This window comes from Pantherophis guttatus, chromosome 14, assembly GCF_059756535.1.
Source record: "Pantherophis guttatus breed Tessera chromosome 14, ASM5975653v1, whole genome shotgun sequence".
Classification (NCBI taxonomy): Eukaryota; Metazoa; Chordata; class Lepidosauria; order Squamata; family Colubridae; genus Pantherophis; species Pantherophis guttatus.
The window spans coordinates 17,742,470-17,758,100 of NC_142076.1; the positions used below are offsets into that span (position 1 = coordinate 17,742,470).

The 15,631-nt window shown below is 45.3% G+C and overlaps 1 long non-coding RNA gene across 1 annotated transcript in view; it reads left to right on the forward strand.

Moving 5' to 3' along the window:
* The first annotated feature begins 9,624 nt into the window (after positions 1-9,624).
* The window catches only part of LOC148112116 (uncharacterized), an 11,682-nt gene continuing 5,675 nt past the window's right edge, over positions 9,625-15,631 (forward strand). Inside the window, exon 1 of the long non-coding RNA XR_015729883.1 lies at positions 9,625-9,705. This is a non-coding gene — a long non-coding RNA (uncharacterized LOC148112116). The remainder of the gene's footprint in view (positions 9,706-15,631) is intronic.

A 15,631-nucleotide genomic window follows, 5' to 3' on the forward strand; every position in this document is an offset into this window, starting at 1 on the left:
CTGCTTCTCTTCAACCTTCATGATTCACTACTTGTCAGTTCACATGTGGCATCCTGCCACTTCTTCTTCTTCTTTTATTTAAAAAAAATATTTTTATTAAACAGTTTTTTAAAAACAAAAAAACAAAAAGAGATATTAACACTTTCTTCTTTTCAACAGTTTCGCGTCGGTAATCCATACTTATACATGTTTTCTCTCTTATCTTAATATATCTTTTATAACGGGAGCAGCTCTGTAGCGGACAAAAAAGCTATACAGAGAATCATTGAAACTGCCCAGCATATCATCGGACTCCAGCTACCAGCCCTGGACGACATCTTCGAATCTCCCTGTTTGAGGAAGTTGCATAACATTCTCAGAGACTCTTCCCATCCTGCTTACAATCTTTTTGGACTGTTTCCTTCTGGCAGAAGATGCAGAACAATGAAAACTCGGTCCATGCATTTTCTGAATAGTTTTTATCCCAGAGCTATCATTGCACTCAACCATGAACTAAAGGGCCACCATCAGTGAGCTGTTGGACAGCATTACTTGGTCTGTTGTGTGGATGTTTGGGTGGATTAGGGGTGGGGAATTGACTAGATAGTACTCTGTTTCCTCTTTTTCTTGTATCTCCTTTGTAAGTTTATCCATTTCCGCACACTCCATGATTTTTCTAATCACATTGTCTTCTGATGGTATATTGTTATTTTTCCAGTTCTGGGTGTAAACTATTCATGCTGCTGTAATTATGTGAATGATTAAATATTGTATTTCTTTTTCATATGACCCTGAAATTATTCCCAGTAAGAAAGTTTCTGGCCTCATTTCTATGTGCTGATTTATAATTTCTTCTATTTGTGTTTTAATTTTTTGCCAGTATTGTTTCGCCTTATGACAAGACCACCACATGTGATAATATGTTCCCTTTTGGTGTTCTGCTCCTTGTCTTAGCTCTAAAGCCGAGATACCAAAGTGGGGGGAAATGAGTCCCCAAACTAGAAGAAAGATACCCATGGAGGAGCCACGGAAGAACATTCAGTTGTGATATTGCAATATATAGGTTAAGGCTCCCTATTTTCATCCAAGTTGATGAAAGAGAATGGACTTTTTGAAATGCCTCTTCAAGAAGACTATCAATCAAATTCTCCTGGGTGGATTAGAGTGCGTTTAAATTTACTTAATGACAAGAGAAATCCTTCATCCAATTTCTGTGAAATCTTCTTTGCTCTGCCCTAGAAATTCAGAAAGGCCACTTGGGTATAGCTTTAGCTCTCTTATTCTATGCTTTTCATTATGCAGAGAATCAGGGGTGTAGGACAGTGTTTCTTAACCTTGGCAACATTAAGATGTGTGGACATCAACTCCCAGAATTCCCAGCCAGTTGAAAATGTATAGACTTCAACTCCCAGAATTCCCAGCCAGTTGAAAATGCATAGACTTCAACTCCCAGAATTCCCCCAACCAGCATGGGGAAAACTTCAACTGGCTGGGGGAATTCTGGGAATTGAAGTCCACACATCTTAAAGTTGCCAAGGTTAAGAAATGTTGATATAGAAGATGATGTAAATGTGTTCGCTCTTGCACTGGAATTCTGGGAGTTGAAGTCTAGGCATCGTAAGGTAGCCAAAGTTGAGAAATTCATGTAGAAGATGAAATAGATGTCTTCTTTCTTGCTCTGGAATTCTGGGAGTCAAAGTTCACACATCTTAAAGTAATCAAGGATGAGAGACAAAGACAATGTTCTGACTTAGGCTTCTTAAGAGCATGAAACAGACTCCTTGTCCCGATAAAATCTCTTTTATTTAGGTTAAAGGGAAATCCTCTCCAACAAAGTCCCGGTGAACTTTCATGAGATTTCACAACTACAGACCTTTATCAGGCTTGGAGAGTTGCCAGGCCGATATCTTCCAAACACCACGTTGTAGCAGCAATTACTTGGCAAGAAGTCAGGAACAGATCTTCACCCTAATGAACTGAACTAATTGTCTCCTGCAAACTCCCCTCCCCTTTTGCTCCTCTTTATTCCCTATGGGAGGGGCCATTCACCATCCACCTGTGCCTTTACTCCTGAGTCGGCCCTTGTTCCTTAGCTGTTCCCTTCTCCTGGCAGCTCTGTGCATGCGGACATCAGGAACAGGCTCCAGCTGTTCTTCTGCCCCATTTATCTCCGACTCCGAAGGCAGCTGGCTCCCTCTCTGCCTTCGATGCAGAGCCCTCATCAGAGCCTTCCCCAGACTCCAGGACTGGCCCATGTTCCTCCCCAACCTCCTCACTGTCTGAGTCTGCCACCAGCTCCGCTGGCGGGTCACAGCAGATAGAAGATGAAGTAGACATGGTTTTTCTTGCACTGCAGTGGTAGGTTGCCCCAAGTTCGAACTGGTTCTATAGAACCGGTAGTAAAACTGGCAGGAGGCTCCGCCCACTGACCCTGATGTCATCAAAATGCTTCTGTGCTTGCACAGAAGAGCGCGCGCAGCCCCTCTGCAAACTGGTAGTAAAGATAAGTAGAACCCACCCCTGTTGCACTGGAATTCGGGGAGTTGAAGTCCACACATCTTTAAGTGGCCAAGGTTGAGAACTACTGCAGGGGATAACCCAAGAAGAGGTTTCCAGTCATAGCCACCCAAATCATCCCTCTTTCATTTCTGAACATCAAGATCATGAATCTCCAAATATAGGTAGACGAGAAACTCTTTCAAAGCTTCCTTTTCTTCTGGCGCCCTCGCCAATGTACCCGGTGGTCGATCTTAATGGTTGATTCCCTCTCTCTGCCCGCCTGTGTTCTCCTTTCAAAGCCTGATAGACTTTGGATGTCAACATCTATTCATACAGCCAGGCGTCTGTCTGGGTCTTTGGAAAGGAAGGAGCCCGAAGCTCTTTTTGTCTCCACTGAATCATCCGACAGGACCGTTCGAACTCCATTCGAACTCCATGTTGCGCTGGCTATGCAGCAACCTACCAATTTTATGACTATTTTAAGAGCAAATTGACATTTCCCCCTGACGAATGTAAGAGTCCGATGTTTCCTGAGTAGCTGACACGATGAATGTCATTTGATGGAGCTACCTTTCAGATTGTTTGTTTGTTTGTTTTTTCTTTTTCGTAGGCTTTTATGTGCATATTCTTTCTAGCCAGGTTTTACCTACGTAAGGTAAGACTAGGGCTGAAGAACATCTTAGCTTACGTAGGTAAAACCTGGCTAGAAAGAATATGCATATATATATATATATATATATGAACACAGCCAAGCTCCCACCCAATCAGTTCACACTCCCACTGGCAGTTAAAAGGAAGAAACAGCTGCGATCACACACATTGCTCCTAGAAGCACGAAGCTGAGAACACCAGCCTGAAGATGACGAATGAGACTTCGTCGAAACGTCGCCAAGACACCTCCAATTTTACGTGGGAGAAGACCCGAATAACCAAAGACCTACATACAAACACCCGCGAAAACCTGTATATATATACACACATATACATACATACATACATACATACATACATACATTTAGGGAAATATATAAGGCATGTGATGGTGGTAGTAGCTGTGAGGTCTTCTTCTTGCTTGAAATTCAGGAGAAAGAGGGTGTCCAAACTTAGAAAGGCTGAGTAGAGGCCTGTAGAATTTGAAGAGCTTCCACCAATTCTGAAAGACAGGCCAATTGATTTGACATCAATCTTTAAGCCGACACAGTGAATTCAAGTCTTCTTCTCATTTTTCATTACTGCTGCCCAGACCTCTGAATTTTCAAGAGCTTGTCCACCTCCTCAGCTGGAATTCTGTCAAAGTCCGCTGAAGTTAAAAATAAAATAAAATAATCCAAAATAAGTCTGGGCACAGATCCAGTCATCAGGGGGAAAGAAATGTTGAAGGGACCTCTTCTCAAGAATGATTATTCTTACCCAGTGATCTCAGGGAGAAAATGAAAAGGGATACAATGATGAAAGAGCCAGCATAACAGCTTTGGCAGAATTTTCACAGCCTGGTGTGAAGACCCCTTCCCCCCACTACCCCCTGCAAACAATTTGCATTTCTTGTTGCAAACAACTGTCCCTACTGCCTGTAGTGGGTAGGCATGTTTTCTACCATGTTTTCTACCATGTGATTCCTTGTGTGTCCAATCACGCTTGGCCAATAAAGAATTGTATTGTATTGTATTGTATTATTCTATTTTGGTGTGCATGTTGCGGACTACGCTGCAAAATTTAGACTCGTGTGCAATCTGGAGAATCATGGTCCTCATTTGCATATTGACAATTAGGCCATCTTATTTAATCATGCAGCCCAAACAAAAGTCTCCCCCATTCTTAACCAGCTTTTTAAAACAAACAAGAACAAGAACAAGTTGGATTGGCAGTAAGGTAAATGACAACTACAGTATATTCTTGGCTGTTACAGGCAGGAATGAAAGCTACCAACATCGACTTAACCAGGGGTGAAATTAGATTTCAGGAATGCAAAATGCTTTCTGGTTTTGTCTGGATTAATTTGATATCTTCCAATGTCTGGATTGATACCTGAAAATGCAAAGGGAAAAATATTGGCGAGTTACATTTGCAAAGGCATTGGCGATGGTCACAAATCTTTCTTAAAGTTGCGGAAGGAAGGAAGGAAGGAAGGAAGGAAGGAAGGAAGGAAGGAAGGAAGGAAGGAAGGAAGGAAGGAAGGAAGGAAGGAAAGATGGATAGGGGAAGAGGAGGGAGAGGGAGGGAGAAAGGGAGGGAGGGAAGGAGGGAAGGAAAGAAGGAAGGAGAGGGGAAGAGAGAGGGAAGGAGGGGAGGGAGGGAGGGAGGGAGGAAAAATGGATAGGGAAAGAGGAGGGAGAGGGAGGGAGAAAGGGAGGGAGGGAAGGAAGGAAGGACAGGGGAAGAGGAGAGGGAAGGAAAGAAGGAGGGACAGGGGAAGAGGAGAGGGAGGGAGGGAGGGAAGGAAGGAAAGAAGGGTGGGAGGGAGGGAGGAAGAAAGGAAAGATGGGTAGGGGAAGAGGAGGGAGAGGGAGGGAGAAAGGGAGGGAGGGAAGGAAGGAAGGACAGGGGAAGAGGAGAGGGAGGGCGGGAGGGAAGGAAGGAAAGAAGGGTGGGAGGGAGGGAGGGAGGGAGGAAGGAAAGATGGATAGGGGAAGAGGTGGGAGAGGGAGGGAGGGAGGGAGCGAGGAAGGAAGGAAGGAAGGAAGGAAGGAAGGAAGGAAGGAAGGAAGGAAGGAAGGAAGGAAGGAAAGAAAGAAAGAAAGAAAGAAGGAAGGGATTCCTACCTACATGGCCAAAGGCTTATTAAAGTGAGCTGCCCCCGGGGAGCTCTCCATGGTACTGAACTACCCTTCTATTGGTTTCTGCTCTTGGTTTCTCATTAGCAGGAAGAGATTGTGCTGTGACTCATTTACATCAAGCTACTTGTAGATCAGAATTAGTTCCTGACAGATAAAGAGTTGAGACTTTCTCACCTGTAAAGGTGGAAATGGTTCTATGTGCTGTAAAAATCCTGTTTTTCCGAGAAAAGCACAGTCTTGAAGAGGCCAAAACAAGGGATAAAATAGGTGGACTTTGAAGGTTTAGGAAGGAGGGAGGGAGGAAGGAAGGAAGGAAGAAGGAAGGAAGGAAGGAAGGAAGGAAGGAAGGAAGGAAGGAAGGAGAGAGAAAAAGAGAGAGAGAAGGAAAGAAAGGAAGGAAGGTAGGAAGGAAGGAAGGAGAGAAAGAAAAGGAAGGAAGGAAGGAAGGAAGGAAAGAAGGAAGGAAGGAAGGAAGGAAGGAAGGAAGGAAGGAAGGAAGGAAGGAAGGAAGGAAGGAAGGACAAGGGGAGGACAGAGGACTCTCAGGAAGAATGCAACACCCTTCCAGATTTTTCTGGAGTTTGACCTGGCCAAAAGGGCCCATCACATCCGCAACTTCAACCGCTTGTTTTAAGATGAGTCTGAATACCAATTTGAAGACAGTTCACTTGATAGTTCGAAGCTGGCTGGAAGAGTTGTCACCCCTTCTATTTTTAGCCTTGTTCTCCTGCCTTCAGCAGGAATTGAATGCAGAGACAGTTGGCTGGCAAAGGTCTTCCCACCCATTTGTCTTTAGGGTACCGTAGCCATGTGTGCTAATTTATGGAAGGCTATCCAAGGACAGCTTCTGAATAAAGAAGGACAACGGTTCTCAGTTCTTCCAAAATGTTCTTCCATGTTGCCGAGAAGACCTCTCCACAACCCTGGTGTTTGGTTATTTTGGGCTGCACCCAGGGTTGAAATCCAGCAGTTCTGGAGAACCGGTAGTGGAAATTTTGAGTAGTTTCGAGAACCGGCAAATACCACCTCTGGCTGGCCCCAGAGTGTGGTGGGAATGGAGATTTTGCAGTATCCTTACCCTGGAGTGGGGTGGGAATGGAGATTTTGCAGTATCCTTTCCCTGGTGTGAAGTGGGAATGGATATTTTGCAGTATCCTTCCCCTGGAGTGGGGTGGGAATGGAGATTTTCTGGTATCCTTTCCCTGGAGTGGGATGGGAATGGAGATTTTACAGTATCCTTTCTCTGGAGTGGGATGGGAATGGAGATTTTGCAGTATCCTTTCCTTGGAGTGGGGTGGGAATGGAGATTTTGCAGGATCCTTTCCTTGGAGTGGGGTGGGAATGGAGATTTTGCAGTATCCTTCCCCTGGAGTGGGGTGGAAATGGAGGTTTTGCAATATCCTTTCCCTGGAGTGGGATGGGAATGGAGATTTTGCAGTATCCTTCCCCTACCACGCCTACCAGGCCACGCCCACCAGGCCACGCCCACAGAACTGGTAGTAAAAAAAAATTGTCTGGCTGCACCCAAAATCTGGCTTCCTCTCCACCCGAAGTCTGTTTTTTGGTGTGATAGGATTTCTGAATTAGAATAGACTTTTATTGGTATGCATAGAATTTATTGTGGTTCATGATTTTATTTTGGGATGTATATCGTGCCGAACATTGTTCCTGAATGCTTATATTTTGCTTGGTGCTTAAAAACAGTAAACTAAACATACAGCTATTCGCAAGCAATAAGTGATAAAATTGAAATTGTGAGCTCTGGTGTTTGTAAATCCCTTATTTACTTATTTGTATCCTACATTTCATTAGATTTCTTTTCATAGCCTGCCTTTATTTACTTTATCCTGAGTAATTCAAGGCAGCAAATATACCGAATACTCTATAGAGATTCTCAGTCGTCCAGGTCATGGTTAGCCGTTCCCCACCATCCAGTCAGAACTGAAGAAGCTTCTTGGATGAGAAGTGAAACGTCTTCAAAGAAAAACCAGAAAGTCCAGCTGTCTCTTGGAAATGCACCTTTGGGACATAGCTAATAATCCTTCCTCCTCTTATTTTCCCCAACAACAACCTTGTGAGAGAGACAGGCTGGCCCAAAGTCACCCAGCCAGATTTCACACCCAAGGCACGACTAGAACTCACCATCTCCTGGCAATTGGCCCAAAGTCATCCCACCGGCTTTTATGGCAAAGGCAGGACTAGAACTCACTGTTGCCTGGAATGAGATACAGAGAGATTTAGCACAGATTGCCATAATTTGCTGTCATAAATAATGCTACTTAAGAAACAGGGAACAAAGCACACTGCCAAACATAATAGTAGAAATTTTGAGTATTCAGAGAACCGGTAAATACCATCTCTGAATGGCCACGCCCCCATCTATTCTCTGCCTCCCAAGTCCCAGCTGATCAGGAGGAAATGGGGATTTTGCAGTAACCTTCCGCTGGAGTGGGGAGGGAATGGAGATTTTGTAGCATCCTTCCCAGTGGTGGGTTTCAAAATTTTTTACTACCGGTTCTGTTGGTGGGCGTGGTGTAGCTTGGTGGGCGTGGTTTGATGGGTGTGGCAGGGAAAGGATACTGTAAAATCTCCATTCCCACCCCACTCCAGGGGAAGGATGCTGTAAAATTCCCATTTCCTCCTGATCAGCTGGGACTTGGGAGGCAGAGAATAAATGGAGGCGGGACCAGTCAGAATTTTTATTACCGGTTCTCCAAACTACTCAAAATTTCCACTACCGGTTCTCCAGAACTGGTCAGAACCTGCTGAAACCCACCTCTGATCCTTCTCCTGGAGAATAGAATGGAATGGAATGGAATGGAATGGACTGGACTGGACTGGACTGGACTGGAATGGAATGGACTGGAATGGAATGGAATAATATGGGATATAGAAAAGATGGGATGGGATGGGATGGGATGGAATGGAATAGAGAATAGAATGGAATGGAATGGAATGGAATGGAATGGACTGGACTGGACTGGACTGGACTGGACTGGACTGGACTGGACTGGAATGGAATGGAATAATATGGGATATAGAAAAGATGGGATGGGATGGGATGGAATGGAATAGAGAATAGAATAGAATGGAATGGAATGGAATGGAATGGAATGGACTGGACTGGACTGGACTGGAATGGACTGGAATGGAATGGAATGGAATGGACTGGACTGGACTGGACTGGACTGGACTGGACTGGACTGGACTGGACTGGAATGGAATGGAATGGAATGGAATGGAATGGAATGGAATAATATGGGATATAGAAAAGATGGGATGGGATGGGATGGGATGGGATGGAATGGCATAGAGAATAGAATAGAACAGAACAGAACAGAACAGAACAGAACAGAACAGAATAGAATAGAATAGAAGGGGATATAGAAAATATGGAATGGAATGGAATGGAATAATATGGGATATAGAAAATATGGGATGGGATGGGATGGGATGGGATGGAATAGAGAATAGAATAGAATAGAATAGAATAGAATAGAATAGAATAGAATAGAATAGAATAGAATAGAATAGAATAGAATTTTTTATTGGCCAAGTGTGATTGGCTCTCAGTGTACATAAAAGAAAAGATACGTTCATCAAGAATCAATAGGCACAACACTTAATGATAGTGCTTGGAATAGAAACATCCAACCAGCCAAATCTCCAGCCTCGATTTCTCTCTGATTAACCATTTCTCTTTTGTTTTTATTTTGAGATGGGGGGGGCACGGCGGGAGATGCACCCTCCCCCCGATCACCGAGCCTTGTTTTTGCTTCGCTCAATCCCTTCTCCCGTCTGAAGCCCATGTGGGATAGAAACAGAAATTTGAAAAATGAACCGGGCGGACTTATCTGAGCTAAATGATGAATTGTTCAGAGTTTGCAGCCGCGATTATGCCGGGATGCGCCTCCTAGGTGATACTAATTAGGCTTCTTATTCTTTGGGATGTCAACATCCTAGCGGGCACAAGAGGCCCTTTGAAAGGGTTTCGGTGGGGCCCGCGGAGAAGCACCATCTCTGTTTATGATACACAATGTCAAGTGGTATTTAATTAGCCTTAAAAGAGGCTGCCAAGAGAACACCACAGCTAGGGAAAGCAGGAATAGCTGGGCCTCCGATTCCGCCGAGGACCCCGAGTGGGCGGATTTGAGGAGATGTTTGTGTTGCTATGGCGATGCTTTTTCTACCTCTAACCCAGCCACATCCAATTCCAAGCAGGGATTGTAGACTGTCAGGATTGATACAAAACAGGAATCCTGATTCCGGTGCAGAGAAATCTCCGGCCGGGTAGAAATTTACCTATCGGCGTGATGAATTTCAGAGATGAATTTGAAGGCATCTGATCGTGGTTTGGGTTCAAAAAAGAGGCCCGTGGCTAAGGATAAACCATCAATTTCAGATTCTCCTGAGTCCCTGATTGCTTTGGTCTTCAAACTGGTCCCTTCCGGAGGTGGGTAAAATGAGGACCCAGATTGTTGGGGCCAAGATGCTGATTGTGTAAACCACTTAGAGAGGGCTGTAAAAGCACTGTAAAGTGGCATATAAGTCTGCTATACCTTGGGAAGGAAGGAAGGAAGGAAGGAAGGAAGGAAGGAAGGAAGGAAGGAAGGAAGGAAGGAAGGAAGGAGGGAGGGAGGGAGGGAGGGAGGAAGGGAGGAAGGAAGGAAGGAAGGAAGGAAGGAAGGAAGGAAGGAAGGAAGGAAGGAAGGAAGGAAGGAAGGAAGGAAGGCATAGTGGTGCAGCTGTTACAATGTAGTGTTGCAGGCTATCTCTGCCCACTGCCAGGAGTTCGATCCTGACCAGTTCAAGGTTGACTCAGCCTTCTATCCTTCTGAGGTGGGTAAAATGAGGACCCAGATTGTTGGGGCCAAGATGCTGATTGTGTAAACCACTTAGAGAGGACTGTAAAAGCACTGTAAAGCGCCATATAAGTCTGCTATAGCTTGGGAAGGAAGGAAGGAAGGAAGGAAGGAAGGAAGGAAGGAAGGAAGGAAGGAAGGAAGGAAGAAGGAAGGAAGGAAGGAGGGAGGGAGGGAAGAAAGGAAGGAAGGAAGGAAGGAAGGTGTCAGGTTTTCAGGCCATCTTCAAATAAATTGCATCTCAAACAAAGTCTTTTTTGAAACAAGCTTCCATTTTATTTAGCACGGCAACTTTTAAACTGACTCCATGCAGCCAGCACTGAGGTGCTGACCCAAAATCCCTCCTCTTCCTTCTCCCATTCCTCTGCATTCATTGGCCATCTTCCCAATCATTCACCCCTAATCTACTGCTCCAACTCAAAGAATTTCCCCCCTCCCATCCATCTCCTAAGGGACATTATCTCCAGCTAAAATAAGTAGGTGAAAGGCAACCGTCCCGTTGCAGACACTTGCGTTCTCCTTCTCATGTCAGCACTAGGATAAATGCATCTTGACGTGCTGACAAAAGGAAGGAAGGAAGGAAGGAAGGAAGGAAGGAAGGAAGGAAGGAAGGAAGGAAGGAAGGAAGGAAGGAAGGAAGGAAGGAAGGGAGGGAGGCATAATGGGACAGTTATTACAATGCAGTGTTGCAGGCTATCTCTGCCCACTGCCAGGAGTTCGATCCTGACCAGCTCAAGGTTGACTCAGCCTTCCATCCTTCCGAGGTGCGTAAAATGAGGAGCCAAATTGTTGGGGGCAAGAGGCTGACTCTATAAACTGCTTAGAGAGGGCTGTAAAAGCACTGTGAAGCAGCATATAAGTCTGCTATAGCTTGGGAAGGAAGGAAGGAAGGAAGGAAGGAAGGAAGGAAGGAAGGAAGGAAGGAAGGAAGGAAGGAAGGAAGGAAGGAAGGAAGGAAGGAAGTCACAGTAAGACAGTTATTACAGTGTAGTGTTGCAGGCTATCTCTGCCCACTGCCAGGAGTTCGATCCTGACTGGCTCAGGACTGACTCAGCCTTCCATCCTTCCGAGGTCGGTAAAATGAGGACCCCAGATCATTGGGGGCAATATGCTGACCCTGTAAACCGCTTAGAGAGGGCTGTAAAGCAGTGTGAAGCAGTCTTCTGCCACCAGTAGCCTCCCACCGGCCAGTCCGCTCCCACAGAGAGGGTCTCCTCAGGGTGCCATCGGCCAAATTATGTCGGCTGGCGACACCCAGGGGGAGGGCCTTCTCTGTGGGAGCCCCTGCCCTTTGGAATTAACTGCCCCCAGAAATGCGTAAGATCTCCAATCTCTGTGTATTTCGCTGTGCCCTCAAAACCTTTGAGGGAGGCGGAGGAGGAGGAAGAGGAGGAGGAGGAGGAAGACGAAGAGGAGAAGGAACAGGAGGAGGAAGAGGAGGAAGAGGAAGAGGAGGAGGAAGAGGAAGAGGAGGAGGAGGAGGAGGAAAAGGAGGAGGAGGAAGAGGAGGAGGAAGAAAAGGAGGAGGAAGAGGAGGAGGAGGGGAGGAGGAAAAGGAGGAGGAGGAGGAGAAAGAGGAGGAGGAGGAGGAGGAGGTTGTCCTGTAGCAGGAAATGGTACATGTGCTCTTAGTAGACATTTGAAGCAGAAGCTTTAGACAATAAGACTTTCAAACCATCTAATTCTACCAGACATTTTGCCCCACCACAATTATATGTTTTTTTTTGAAGTTTTTATTTCCATTTATAGATTACATAACCATCTATTGGGTGGGTGGGGGAGGGCAGAAAGCCTGCTCTGTGTAGCTTCTTCATGGCTCATTCTGATTTATGGTGCATGGGGGCTTGGGATTACATTTATACCTGTCACTCTTGGACCATCTGCTAAAAAGCATCAGTCTGGTTAGACCGCAGGAAGAAAGACCCCCATAGAAAACATCTTCTCACAGCTGAACCAGGCACGGAGCGCATATTTCTCCGGCTACCTGATACCTTAATGCAATACCCTCCCTTCCTGGGCGTGAGATTTATAGGGGATTTACCACGTGCGAGCCTGCAGGCAGCTGTCTTGTTCTCCATGGCAACTATGCAAATTGGAGGATTCTTCCCACCCCTCCCTCCCCCTTTTCTTCATTCCTACGGAACCCACCCAAAATTCGATGCAGAAATGGGAAGCGCTTGACTGACCCAACTGATTTTCCCTGCATGTTCTTCTTTATTATGAGACAGGGGTCAAAGGTATAATCCCACCGGATGGTGTGCGGAAACCCAGCTGGATATTTGCATTTTGGGGGGGGGGTTGGGGTCAAAGCCTGCATTAGTTTGAAGATACCCCAGAGGAAATTAAAAGAAGCATCCATAATAGGTGTGAAATTGAGCAGGTTTTGACAGGTTCTGCAGAACCGGTAGCGGAAATTTTGAGTAGTTCGGAGAACTGGCAAATACCACTTCTGGCTGGACCCAGAGTGGGGTGAGAATGGGGATTTTGCAATATCCTTCCCCCAAGAGTAGGGAGGGAATAGAGATTTTGCAGTATCCTTCCCATGGAGTGGGGTGAGAATGGAGATTTTGCAGTATCCTTCCCCTGGAGTGGGGAGGGAATGGGGATTTTGCAGTATCCTTCCCTTGGAGTGGGGTGGGAATGGGGATTTTGCAGTATCCTTCCCTTGGAGTGGGGTGGGAATGGGGATTTTACAGTATCCTTCCCCTGGAGTGTGGTGGGAATGGAGATTTTGCAGTATCCTTCCCCTGGAATGGGGTGGGGATGGAGATTTTGCAATATCCTTTCCCTGCCATGCCCACCAAGCCATGCCCACCGAACCGGTAGTAAAAAAAAAATTGAATTCCACCACTGATCCATAACGTAACATACCCCTCCTCTCACTCCTGCGCCTTTGGGAAAATATAAATATAATGTCAGCACTTCAAGCTGCATTTACTCTAGTGCTGACATAAGAAGGAGAAGCGAAGGCGTCTGGAAAGGGACATTTGACTTTTCACCTACTTATTTTCCCTGGAGATAATATCCCCTAGGAGATGGGATGGGAGGGGGGAAATTCCTTTGAGCTAGAGCAGTAGATTAGGGGTAGAGTGACTTGGAAGATGGCCAATGAGTGCAGGGGAGTGGGGAACGGAAAGGGAGGGTTTTGGGTCTGGAAGTCAGTGTTGGCTTCGATGGAGTCGGATTAGAATGTTGTGCTTAATAAATAGGAGTTTTTCTTCAAAGACTTTGTTTGAAATGCAATTTATTTGAGACGACCTCGAAACCTGACATATAAATCATTTATCCCCATCTCCCTCTCTCTTGGAAGGCCCTTCCTTCAGCCGAATGCCAAATCCGAGGATGTCGGAAGCACGAAGCTCTTTAGAAATGAGGTTCTACTTCATCCTCTCATCTTATCTTCACCAGCACCCAAAGATAAACTAAACAGCACCACATTGTAGTCATTTAATTCTGACCGATGTCACTGTGCTTCAAGGTCAGATCTGGCTGAGGGTGATTGACAGCATGGGAGAGGTTTGCAAAAAAAATAATAATCATCAGCTTTCCTTCTTCCCTTGGAGTAGGAAATTTAAATGTCATTCACTGCTTTTCTTTTCTTTTCTTTTTTTTAAAGACGAGGCCTTTGGGGGGGTGGGGGTTTCTTTCATCTACAGGTAGTGCCTTGATTTACAAACTGAGTCCAAAATTTCCATGGCTAAGTGAATTTTTTTTTTTTTTAAATTTGATTTATATGCCGCCCTTCTCCGGAGACTCAGGGCGGCTTACAATGTGCTCAGCAATAGCCTTCATCCTTTTGTATATTTATACAAAGTCAGCTTATTGCCCCCACAAACTGGGTCCTCAATTTACCCACCTTAGAAAGGATGGAAGGCTGAGTCGACCTTGAGCCTTGGCGAGATTCGAACCTGCAGTAATTGCAGGCAGCTGGTCTTAATAACCAGCTTAATAACAGGGTGCCTTAGACCACTGTACTACCAAGGCTCTAATTTTGCACCATTTTAGGAGTTTTCTTGCCGCAATTGTGAAGTCAATCACTGCAGTAGTTAAGTTAGTAACTTCAATCAATCAGAGTAGAGCTGGGTGGGACTTTGGAGGTCTTCTAGCCAACCCCTTCACAAGCAGGAGACCCTATACCAGGGATCAGTAACCTTAAACACTCAAAGAGCCACAAAAGTCCTAACCAGAAGCCCCCCCACCCCCCGTTCAATTCTGGAGCTGATTGGAAGTCCGGTTCCCCCACCGTAGAGTCTCCTCCTAGCACGGCCTCCTTTTTCCTCTCTACCTGTCCTAACCGAAAGCCCTATCAACTGTGGAGCCGACCGGCGACAGGGAGACGCAGCAGAGGGATGAAAGAGCCACATGCGGCTCCAGAGCCACGGGTTGCCGACTCCTGCCCTATACCATTTCAGACAGGTGGCTCTCCAGTCTTTTCTTAAAAACCACCAGTGATGAAGCACCCACAACTTCTGGAGGCAAGTCGTACCACTGGTTAATTGTCCTCACTGAGGACGTGTCTCCTTAAGTCTAATGCACCCTGTTATTAACACAACTGCCTGCAATTTCTGCAAGTTCGAATCTTACCAGGCTCAAGGTCGACTCAGCCTTCCATCCTTTCTAAGGTAGGTTAAATGAGGACCCAGTTTGTGGGGGCAATAAGATGACTTTGTATAAATATACAAAAGGATAAAGGCTATTGCTTAACGCATTGTAAGCCGCCCTGAGTCTCCGGAGAAGGGCGGCATATAAATCAAATTAAAAAAAAAAAAAAAGTCCAGGTTGCTTCTGTCCTGGATGGTTCTTAGTAATGACAACATGATAACAACCATCTCCTTAACAGTTGTTACAGGGTTTGTTACGAACAAGAAAGATGGTATGTAAAAAGATTAGAGCTGTGGGACACATGTCTACATCACATCCTGGGACGGGCAATACAATGGAGCTTTGGACGGGTCTAGTTTTAAATGTTCAAAATAGCAGAAATTGTTTGAAAACCAAAATAGGAAATAGTTTAGATTTCATTCATTTGATCTCAAAGCCCGCATTCCTTCTCTCTTTAACCGTTTACACATGATGAACATCTAAGGGAAATAAGGGGTAGGATTTTCACTGCAGAGTCATGGATATTAGCTTTCTTTCTTTTCTTTTTTGACAGACAAACATTTCTGTTTCATGATGGTTGGGTTAGAACGGAACGGAAATCGCAGCCCGGTTTGTTACGGGATGGCTGGGTAGAATTAAAACATTGCGACCAAGGGCAGACATCCCCATGGTTGAGAGGACTGGACCAATATATCTAGCTGGAGTAGGCAGATCAAAGTTTTAATTGCTTTTTTCAGAAAGATAGAGAATAATGCCTCCGTCTTACTGAAACCACTGAATTAATGCTTCAATTAGCATATCTCCATCTATCTACAGTATCTACAGTATCTATCTATCTATCTAATCATCTGTTTCACTATCTCTCTTTCTCTACCCATCTGTGTCTCTATCACTATTTGTCTAGCTATCATCTCT